Source organism: Danio rerio, chromosome 8 (assembly GCF_052040795.2).
Source record: "Danio rerio strain M-AB ecotype USA chromosome 8, GRCz13ab, whole genome shotgun sequence".
Lineage (NCBI taxonomy): Eukaryota > Metazoa > Chordata > Actinopteri > Cypriniformes > Danionidae > Danio > Danio rerio.
The window spans coordinates 30059278-30070000 of NC_141028.1; the positions used below are offsets into that span (position 1 = coordinate 30059278).

The 10723-nt window shown below is 35.3% G+C and overlaps 1 long non-coding RNA gene across 4 annotated transcripts in view; it reads right to left on the reverse strand.

Annotated features, from left to right (window-relative positions):
* Positions 1 to 3735: 3735 nt before the first annotated feature.
* LOC141375642 (uncharacterized) overlaps positions 3736 to 10723 on the reverse strand; it is a 217842-nt gene continuing 210854 nt past the window's right edge. For 2 of the 4 annotated variants that reach the window (XR_015498049.1, XR_015498050.1), the window contains one exon: positions 4295 to 4994. This is a non-coding gene — a long non-coding RNA (uncharacterized LOC141375642). Of the gene's footprint in view, positions 4995 to 10723 lie in introns of all 4 variants that reach the window. The other 2 variants (XR_015498048.1, XR_015498051.1) reach the window with 2 other exon arrangements.

Genomic DNA, 10723 nt, shown 5'->3' on the forward strand with positions numbered 1-10723 from the left:
CGTACTCAACGATGTACGGGTTATTATAAAAAATTCAATATTTATAAGCAAAGCTACTGTACAAAAACATGCTACACTAAGAGACTAGAAGGAAACCTTTAAAATCCAAATGGCAAAGTCTAACTTGACGAGGTGTTGAACCTGTTTACCAACTTTTTATCACCGTATTTGTGCAACAAAAACAAAACTGAGTCTGTTTAGTAAAAAAACTATTTTTATTTTGTATTTTTAAAAAGATATTGGTTGATTACTTACAAATTGTCACACATCCAACATGTTTCCCTACAGTCAATTTAAACTGTTCTGACCCTGTCAAAATAATCCAACAATTGACAGTTTCCACATTTTACCTTCAACAGTTTACCCTTTCAGATTGTATTAGGAGACCTCAATGCTTGTACAGCCACTTTTGATATTAAAATGTACAGTGCACAGCATAAATGAGTACACCTCATTTTAAAAAAACGAATAGTTTTATTCATTTCTCAGTGAATATGGGTAATATATTATGGTGCATTTGAACAAAACAGATTTTTTAAACAGATATGTTACTTAAAATGGTATTTTAGTCACAGAACATCTTTAGAAATGGAAAGATAATACATTTAAATTCATGCAAAATAACAACATTTCAACAAAATATTAAAGAGCCCATATTATGGGTTTTTGAAAATTCCCCTCCATGTAGTGTGTAACACAGCTCTAAGTGAAGTAAAGTATCCAGCTAAGGCTTAAATCTGTAAGAATACAGTGTTTAAAACTGTTGATTCATCTATAAAAGAGTCGATTCATAGTGCTTCAAACGAGTCGCCTTGATACCGACTCATTAGGTGTTTCGCCATGACGTACGAACGAAACAAAGTTTTTCACGTGCACGCGCAAACCCGGGAGATTTCAAACCTGAGGCCCCGCCCTCTGACGCAGTAACCCAGACACACACACACCCACAAACACACGCACACAAACATGCCGGTCGATTGAAGTCACATTGCAGATGGATATATTGAGTCTCTACCCAAAGATGAAACCTCAGCATTATAGCCAAGCAGTTGGAAACTACTGGAAACTTCTGGAAGCTACATGCTACAAAGAATACTTCATCTGAGTTTGTTAAAGGAAGGATCAGTAAAGAGTAACTGATGGACGTCAGGATGGGTTTCTTCCATTTCTCAAGTGTAAGTACGTGCGGTTAAAGTTGTTGCCTCGTTGACTCTAGCTTGCAAATGTATTTAGTTGTGATTTGTTACTTGTAACCGAGTGTACTGTATCAGGTTAACTGGCTATATTCTCTTATCGCGTGCAAAGTCACGTTAAAAACGCGACGCGTGCTGCTTTGTTTATGGAGCTCCGTGGTAACGTTAGAGGTGTGCATACCCGCGGCTGTCCCCGCGCCAGATTTCTGCGGCGCGGGAATAAATTTCCGAATAAATCGCCGGAGCGGTCGGTAACGGGTTTGATTTGGGACGGGAGCGGGCTGCCTGAGAAAGAGAAAGATGTGTCTGCTTGGTGCTTGTGTGTTAGTGCGCACGCGCGCGTATGAGAGAGAGAGAGAGAGAGAGAGAGAGAGAGAGAGAGCGAGCGAGCGAGCGAGAGCTTTATGCTTGGTGCTGTGTGTGTGTTTTTACAGATTTTCGGTTTTGTTCTCCCCCGCTCTTTAGCGGGATCGGGCGCGGCGGGCAGAATACGGGGCGGGTTCTAAGGCTAAAACCTGGCGGGTGCGGGCGGAAGCGGGAGCGTTCTCGTCCGGAGGTGTTTGTGTGTGTGTGGCAGCTAAAATCCACGCCTACACTATCTAGCGTGTATGAACTGTGATTACTTTTTAAATTGCTGATTAGCTATTGGCCATTTCACTCTCTGACTGAAGGCAGTCGACCAATCGCGACAGACTGTCATCGGTCCAATCAGCGCAGATTAGCTTCGCGCTAAGGAGGGGTTTGGGAACAAATGAATCACTGAACGATTCATACAGGAGTCGCTGGGATAATTAGGTAAAAATAAATGCAGATTATAAGACCATGAAAGTGTTTTTTGACCTTGCATGCATATTAGACTGTTGTTGGAGACCCTTACAACCAAGATATGACCCTATTTCATGTATAATATGGGCTCTTTAAATGTTTTTTTGTTTCTCTTGATTTTTGCTATTTTGGAATATTTTATGTAATATTTTTGTATAACATCAATTTGGGTATACTAATTTTTAAACCATCATTATAAAAAAATGTTAGACAAGCTACAGATTTGGCTTCAGTACTGACTAATCTAATGTATATGAACAAATATAATGTTGTAAAGCTTTCTATAGAAAATATTATTTTAAATGAGAGATTTGTGGGTGTGTATTCATATATGCTGAGCGCTGCATCTCTGCAGTTTAAAAAATACTTTAGTAGTATTTTAATGATTTTAAAATAAGATATTATACAATAAATAATTCTACAGCAAAGAAACAAATCTGAAGTCTGAATGAAAATGACTTGTCAAAAAACAAGCTATTGGCAATTGCTGATTTATAGTACAGAAATATCTTCTTAGAAAATTAAATTGTAATTTTTTACATAAAAAAGAGCAAATGACACATTAATTGAAACTGAAATGTTTAACAAGCACACTGGCAGCATGTACTGGTACCTAAATTACAGGCTAAAAACGTTGCAGTTATGTTGACAGTAGATCATGAAATTACCAAGTTAATACTAACGGAGTACATGTCTGGGTCGTTCTTAGTTTTTTTGTGCTACATTAGTATGAAGTTAGGGTTGGGTGATTAATCAAAAAGTAATCGAAATCTACATTCAGAACCTATAATCGATGAAATTTTTCCAGATCAATTTTTTCAGCTACTTTCCCTATCTCGTTTAGAGTCACATGACTCCGCTCTGTGTACACTTCTGCATCAAAAGTCGCACACCCTTCACCATGATTGAAGCTGACCTCTCAAAAAATGTAACTACACGTCATAACTACACATAGAGCAAGGTCTGTGATTGGTCAGCTTGGTAGCGTTGACGAATGTGGGCACAAGGGGGCACAAAACAGAGAGGGCACAAAAATAAAATAAATACATAAAAGGATCGTTCAATATTCATAATCAAGTTAAAATGTTCAATAAATTAAGATTTTGATTTGAGGCCAAAACGCTCAGCTCCATAGGACGTACTGACCATGTTGTGATTTGGTATTGGAATGGTAATGGAATAACCAGCATATGACGCAGTGGTTACGTTATCTGTTGGTATGTTACGATATTATCAAAAATGACCAGTACACTGTAAAAAAATCCGAAATTTTACTTATTTTTTCAGCAGAAAAACATAAAAATAACAGCCATTAAATTACAGAAATGTCCCGTAGAATAACGGTCGTTAAATTACAAAAAAAAAATTACCGTAAAAGAGCAACGGTTCAATTACAGAAATTTATTGTAGAATAATGGAGGTTAAATTACAGAAATTTCCTTAAATTGAAATTTCAGGAAAAAAAATTGTGTGTTATTTTAGGGTAAATTTCTCTAAATTATTTTTTTTTCTAACGTAAAATCATAGTTTTTTTAACGTACATTTTTATGTACAGATTTTTTATGTTACGTAAATGCTATGTGTGTTAGCTTGGAAGATCTGACATCTTTTTTGTTTAAAAAAAAACTTATTTCAATAATATTTTTTTTACTTAGTATTTTCTGTTTGCTAAGCAATGTTTTTAAAAGCACCATTAATTCACTCTAACTAAAAACTACAGTATATTGTGAATCTTTACTTTTTTGCCAACATGTCATTAAACAGACTGATGTACAGTACATCTCTCAAACAAAGTAAATCAGTGTAGTTTCCTTTTCATTGTAATACAAACCCAAACACTAATTACTCACATTTTAGTGAGAGAATCGGTAACACCTTTAAAAGAATCCCAAAAAGAGTCTGACACAAACTCTTAATCTGATAAGCAACAATTCTGAAGCCATGGATTACAAAAGAATCAGTCATTTGTTTGTAAAAAAAAAAAAAAAGACATTACGGCCCACTCTCAGTTTTAACACTTGCACAAATTCTTACTAAATAAAACCTGAAGAAGCAAACTTTTTTCAACTCTCACCATTTTTTATAACTGTATCTAAATGCCTTTGCACCTCTGTAAACTCACTTCTGAGTGAACAGGATTACCTTCTTGTGAAAGAGGGTGGGAGATATGCTGTATAGATCTTTTTTCCCCTCCCTGGGACTGTTTATTTCTAGATATATTCTGTGAGTGCAGATGGAACCTGAAGCCAACCAAAGACACAAGATGTGAAGATGTTAAAGTCAATTTGGAGGACAAATCCCATTAGTTATTGCCCTTAATGCCATTGGAGACATTCAACTTTATTTCACAAGGGGTCTCAGATAAATAGAGGTTTGAACCACAGTACATCCTTATTCCCAAAGCCAAGTACAGAAACCACAAGAACTGAGGAACCGAGACTCACCCGTAACGTGTACAGAATACCAAAAAGAAGATCTGACAACACGCTAAAGGAACAAGTGGATATTTAAACACTCGAACTAGTAAGTAAACAAGACACATGTGGATACAACTGACACCAAGGGAACAAGGAACAACCAACAAAGTCCACGAGCCAGAGATCTTCAAAACAAAAAGCTCAAAACCCAAGAAGATGAAAATGACAGTTCAGAGCCAGCGATCCTCATGTCACTTTGGGGAGAATCCCTGATGGGTACGATTTATAATTCATTTAATTCAAAGAAGAGCTTTGGAAAGTTCTAGAGGTTTCTAACCTCCAACTTTTTAATGTATTTTTATAGCGCTTTATAAAATAGTCTGTGTCAAAGGAGCTTTACAAAGATTAAAAACATGCTTTCATAAATAAGAAACCAGTTCAGTGCATCATTAAAGAGAAAGTTCATACAAAAATTTAAATCTACTCATTATTTGCACTTACTCACGTTTCTTTTTTTCTGTTGAAAACCAAGGAAGATATTTCGAAGAACTTTGGAACCCTGCAGGAGAAAAAATACCCTGTGTATCAGTGTCAACTTCTTTAGAAAACATATTATTCAACTTTCATGTGATGTAGATCTCAATTTCAGAAATGTTTGACTGGTTTTGTAGTCCACGGTCACAGAGTATGCTATAACATAAAAACAAGATCTCCTAGAGGATTTTTATCTATTTATTTGTTTGCAATCATATCTTAAATTATTCATTTCTATTTTAAGTGACTTTTTGGGCGTACTCACACTAGGTACAGTTGCATTGAACCGTACCAAAGCGCGATTATTACCCATCCTCTCTCCCATGACGGCTTGCACTCACACTGCATTTTGCCTTCCGAACCAGAGCCCGCTTATCTCATCGATGCTGTGACTGTTTGGTTTTTAACAGAAGAGAAGCGAACTTGCTCAGCACAGTGGACGGTGCTTTAGTTATATCGTTTAGTATTGTTTTTAGTCATTTGAATGCAGTGACACACAGTCAAATATTTTGTTGAACAGATCCACAACTTTTGACGCTCATAAACGATCATAAAGTCATCATGCTGCACGTATTAGGAGATTTGAAGGTATCAGATGACATGCAGTAGGGGGTTTGTATCTTTAATAAACTATGACAGTTCAGTTTTAAAAATAAGAATGATTCATAAACCCATATTGAACAGTCCCTTAAAAGTGACGTTGGGTCTTCAGTTTCAGGCTCAGGTGCGCTTTACACTCACACTACAAGCGAACCCTGCCACATCTTCCAACCGGGCCAGGGCCAGCCAACTGAACTGCTCCTGGGCACGATTTGGAGGACTCATACTTGTCAAATGAACTGAAATGTGCCCGGGCACGGTTCGTATAGCCTAGTGTGAGCGCACTCTTTGTCACATTTTCTGGCTCAGCACAATATCTACTAAATAAATCAAATAAATGAAATCATTTAGCACTTGGGGGTGGCAGGGGGGCTTAGTTGTTAGGACTATAACCTGACAGCAAGAAGATCACTGGTTTGAGTCCTGGCTGGGCCAGTTGGCAGTTGGGTTTCCTCCGGGTGCTCTGGTTTGCCCCACAGTTCAAAGACATGCGCTATAGGTGAATTGGGTAAGCTAAATTGTGTATGGGTGTTTCCCAGTGCTGGGTTGTGGTTGGAAAGGCATCCGCTGAATAAAACATATCCTGAAATAGTTGGCTGTTTATTCCACTGTGGCAACCTCTTAAATCAAGACTAAAGGCTGATTTATAACTCTGCATCAAGCGCACACCTATGGTAAAGCACAGTCTTCACGTGGTTGCATAGCATCAATGTAACAATGATGCGTATGTCAAGCTCTGTGATTGGTCGGCTTGGTATCATTGACAAGTGTGGGCGGGGGTTAGAGAGATGCATGAACCTGTTGGAGCGAGTGTTTACAAGTGTCAAGTCCTGTGAAGAAGCTCCAGGTGGAAACTTTTGTTTTGTGTTTACCTAGTTTGAGCTACTTGTACATCAAGGTAGCTCTCAGAAAGAAAAAAAAACACCTGTGAAGAAACGACAAAGAGGAACATAAAAACCTCACTGTTGATGATGATTATTATCATCATCATCATCACTGTTTTTGTTATTACTATTATTGCTACTTTTATTATTATTATTATTATTATTATTGCTATTATTATTATTATTACTTTGACTTTTATTTTTTTTATATCCTCCAATATTCAATCCCTTTTATCTTTTATTCCCCATCTTCCTTGCACCCTCCATCTTTTTTTTTTACTTTCCTTATCTGTTCTTCACACACCTCTCCGAACTCTCACATGTTCTTCCACTCTGTGTTCTGGTTTTCCAGCTCTTCCTAAATGTAGTTCCCTTTGTCCACTCTATCTTGGGAATATGGCCAAGGGCAATCATTAATAATTCAAGCAGACTTCAAATGTTTTCAACTCAGCGTAAAGGTTGAGCTCTGGAACCAGGAGAGTCTTTCTGCTTGCTATTTCAATCAGGCCACCCGGGGCTTCGGCACACCTGTGTGAGCCAGAAACATGTCCCAAACATGGACACATTCACATTTTGGCGAAGATTGATTTTTTTGCATTTAGTTGTGAATTTGTTTTGCTATTCTGCATAGTACTATAATACAGAGTTGTTGTTTTTTTTCCAACCGCCACTAGCAGTTTTGTGATGGAGCGATAATTACACAACCAGCTTTACTGCTTAATGAACTGTTAAAATCAACCCCTCGCAGCTGTTCAAATATTTTTTCGAAAATGCGATATATTGACAAAACATGAAAAACACCACTGCCTCAGATCGCTCCATACTGCCTCATATTTTTTCACTTTTTTCCAAGAAACGACCCTGTTTTGGTGAAGCCTGTGCTGAACGCCACCATGCCAGGCTTTCTTCACAGTTCCTGTGGGGACATGTTTTCGGTAATCACTGGTTCTTAACTACTCTGTACGCTGACTAGCTCACATCTCTGAACTGAGACTCACAAAGCCCCATGCAGGGTCGAGCGCATTAATGAATGGTTGCTTGGATACAGTCAAGTGCACTGCTTCTATTCAGCCAACGCCTGCACAGCCCTGCCAGGGTACACGAGTAGACAACATCCAGCCCAAGTGCTCTCAGCCCCCTGACTCTCCCTGCTTAACCCACACCTGACCAGCACACACCAGCTCTCTGCCAACACCCCAAAAGAGAGACAGAGACAGATAGACAGGGGAATATGCGTTGTCTGAGCTTGTGTGCACCGGTATGTGTTCTGTGAATATATGACATGGACATAATGTTTTTCTGACTTCATAAAAGGGGCCAGTGGTCTAACATTATTTCTGAAACACTTTATTTTTTATTTTGCTGTTAAATGCTAAATATTTCATCAAAAATAATATTTTATATCACCAGAACAATTAAGCACCTTTTAAACTACACATCACTTCTGAGCTTAAACTCAACAAACTTTAAATTAATACACCAGAATTCTAATAGTTTTTTTTTTTTTTTTTTTTTTTTACTTTTGGAGCCTGTGCACATTTGTGTTATATATGCTGAAAACAAACATGGAGTTAGTTAGTTAGTTAGTTAGTTAGTTAGTTGGTTAGTTGGTTAGTTAGTTAGTTAGTTAGTAAGTTAGTTAGTTAGTTAGTTAGTTAGTTAGTTAGTTAGTTAGTTAGTTAGTTTAATTAATTTAATTTGAATTTTATATAACTTTATTTTTAATGAAAGTAAAATTAAATGCAAAAAAATCAGAACCTGAAGTGTTTTGAAATAAATTATTTTATTTATATTTTCATTCATTCGTTCGTTCGTTCGTTCGTTCGTTCGTTCGTTTGTTCGTTCATTCATTCATATGTATTTTATTTTTTTACAGGACATACATTTTAAAAATAACATTTTTGTAACAATGATAATTAGATCCTTCCTATAAAACCATACTTAGAAATACAATGGGTCCAAACTATTTTCAACTGTCACTCAACTCTAAACATGTATTGTATTGTACAGTAGACAATTGTAATTAACATGTAACTAAACAACTGATTTAAAAGTAAATTAATTAACATAGTTAGTAATGTAATGTGATAAAAAATCTAATAAAAATAATAAAAAATAATATAATAATGATAAATAAAAGTATTATTATTAATTAATTCATTAACATTTTATTTATTACCCTATAATTACATATTTTTAAACTGGCAATAATAACATTAATATAATATTAATGATAATAATATAATAATAATATAATAGAATGATAATAATAAGAACAACAACAACAATAATAATAATATTAACAAAGAACAACAACAGCAACAACAATAATAATAATATTAATATAATAATAGCAAAAATGACAAGAACAAAAACAAAAACAACAACAACAACAATAATAATAATAATAATAATAATAATAATAATAATAATAATACAGGTATCCACGGGGTCTTCAAAAGTATTGAAAGTTGATTAGTCAATTATGAGAAAATTAAGGCCCTTAAAAGGTTATTTAAAAGTCTTAATCACATTTTATTGAGGTCTCACGGTTTGTTCTAGTGTTGTCCAAAGTGTTTGACTCCAAAAAATCATAAACATATTTACTTTCCTCCTATTAATAACAACGGCATGCTCAATCCAATTGGTTCGAGCTGGGAAGCGTCCAGCCAAGCTCCTCCATTAGGGTGATGTCACGTAATTTGCGACAAAACGAAGGTGATGTGACGCTCTATTTGTAATGATACCACAGAGCGAAACAGACGGCAAAATGGGAAAATGTAAGTTTGTATACTCCTGGTTGAACCTGTCACTGAAAACAACCGTGTAATGTATTCTTTCAAGCTTGGTTTCTTCCGAGCTTATCTGAGTTCTCTTGCAACTGTTTATTAACAATTGTTTATTAAGTTAAAGGTTTGATACTAATTAGAACTTGAAGTGGCGACAAGGTCTTAAAATATTCTGAGACGTTCTTTAAAAAGTCTTAAAAAGGTATTGACATTACCTTTAGGATTCCTGCATATATTCTCTCGGAATAATAATAATAATAATAATAATTATTATTATTATTATTATTATTATTATTATTATTATTATTATTATTATTATTATTATTATTATTATTATATAAGTTGGCAGTACATTTTGCTGTGGCAACCCCTGATTTATGAAGGGACTAAGCCAAAAAAATTAAAGAAAGAATGAATGAATGAATGAATGAATGAATGAATGAATGAATGAATGAATGAATGAATGAATGAATGATTGAATGAATGAATGATTGAATGAATGAATGAATGAATGAATGAATAAATGGATGAATGAATGAATAATTGAATAATTGAATGAATGAAAAATAATTATAATAATAACAACAACAACAATAACAACAATAATAATAATAATAGTTCTTATTATTATTATAACAATATAATTGTTAATTGTGATAATAAATCTTATTGTTGTTTATATTATATTAAATAATTATATTAAATTATATTAAATTATATTAAAAATAATAAAATAAACAATTTTTCAGAAATGATTACAATATAAAATGGCTGCTGCAACACTGAATTGTCATTCACAATCAGAAAGCTTGGAAATTTTCTTTTTACACTTTTCTCTCTTTAATTAGATGTTTCACAAAACAAAGTCACATGTTATTTGGAACAACAAGATGACAAGATGATATTTTGACAAACTTCCCCTGTACATAAATCAAGCAAACTGTCAATCAAACCACTTGTCAATCATTAAAACAATTCGATAATTCAACATGAGCCTCATCTTCCCCAAGTCTCAGCTTGCTCTGACATCTCCCATTGTAAGAGCAAATGATAGTTGGTGATCCTGGCGCAGACTGACTAGCTCACTGCTAATGAACAACCTGTTTGGCACAATCTCTAACACGCCACGACAGCCGTGCTGAAATCAGTCCCACAGCAGACATCAGCCAAAGCCAGTCAAGAAACTCTCATTGATCCTTCCCCGGCAAAAAAAAGAAAAAGAAGAAGTGCTTGAAATAAAGCGACCCAATCAATCCTGTTCCTGGCCAACGTGGGCTTGTCCCCTGAGTGTCAGAAAGGACCGATGGCCTGTTGACATTTTCAGTCTGACTTATTCATCAGCTGCGAGGTGAAATCAGCAAATCTGAGTCTTTAGAAACATGATCACTGACACAGATCATAGGACATATGTGTGATGGATATATGCATGACATTTTTCTCCTCTCCATTTCTTTTGTCATTGCTATTATATTTATATTATA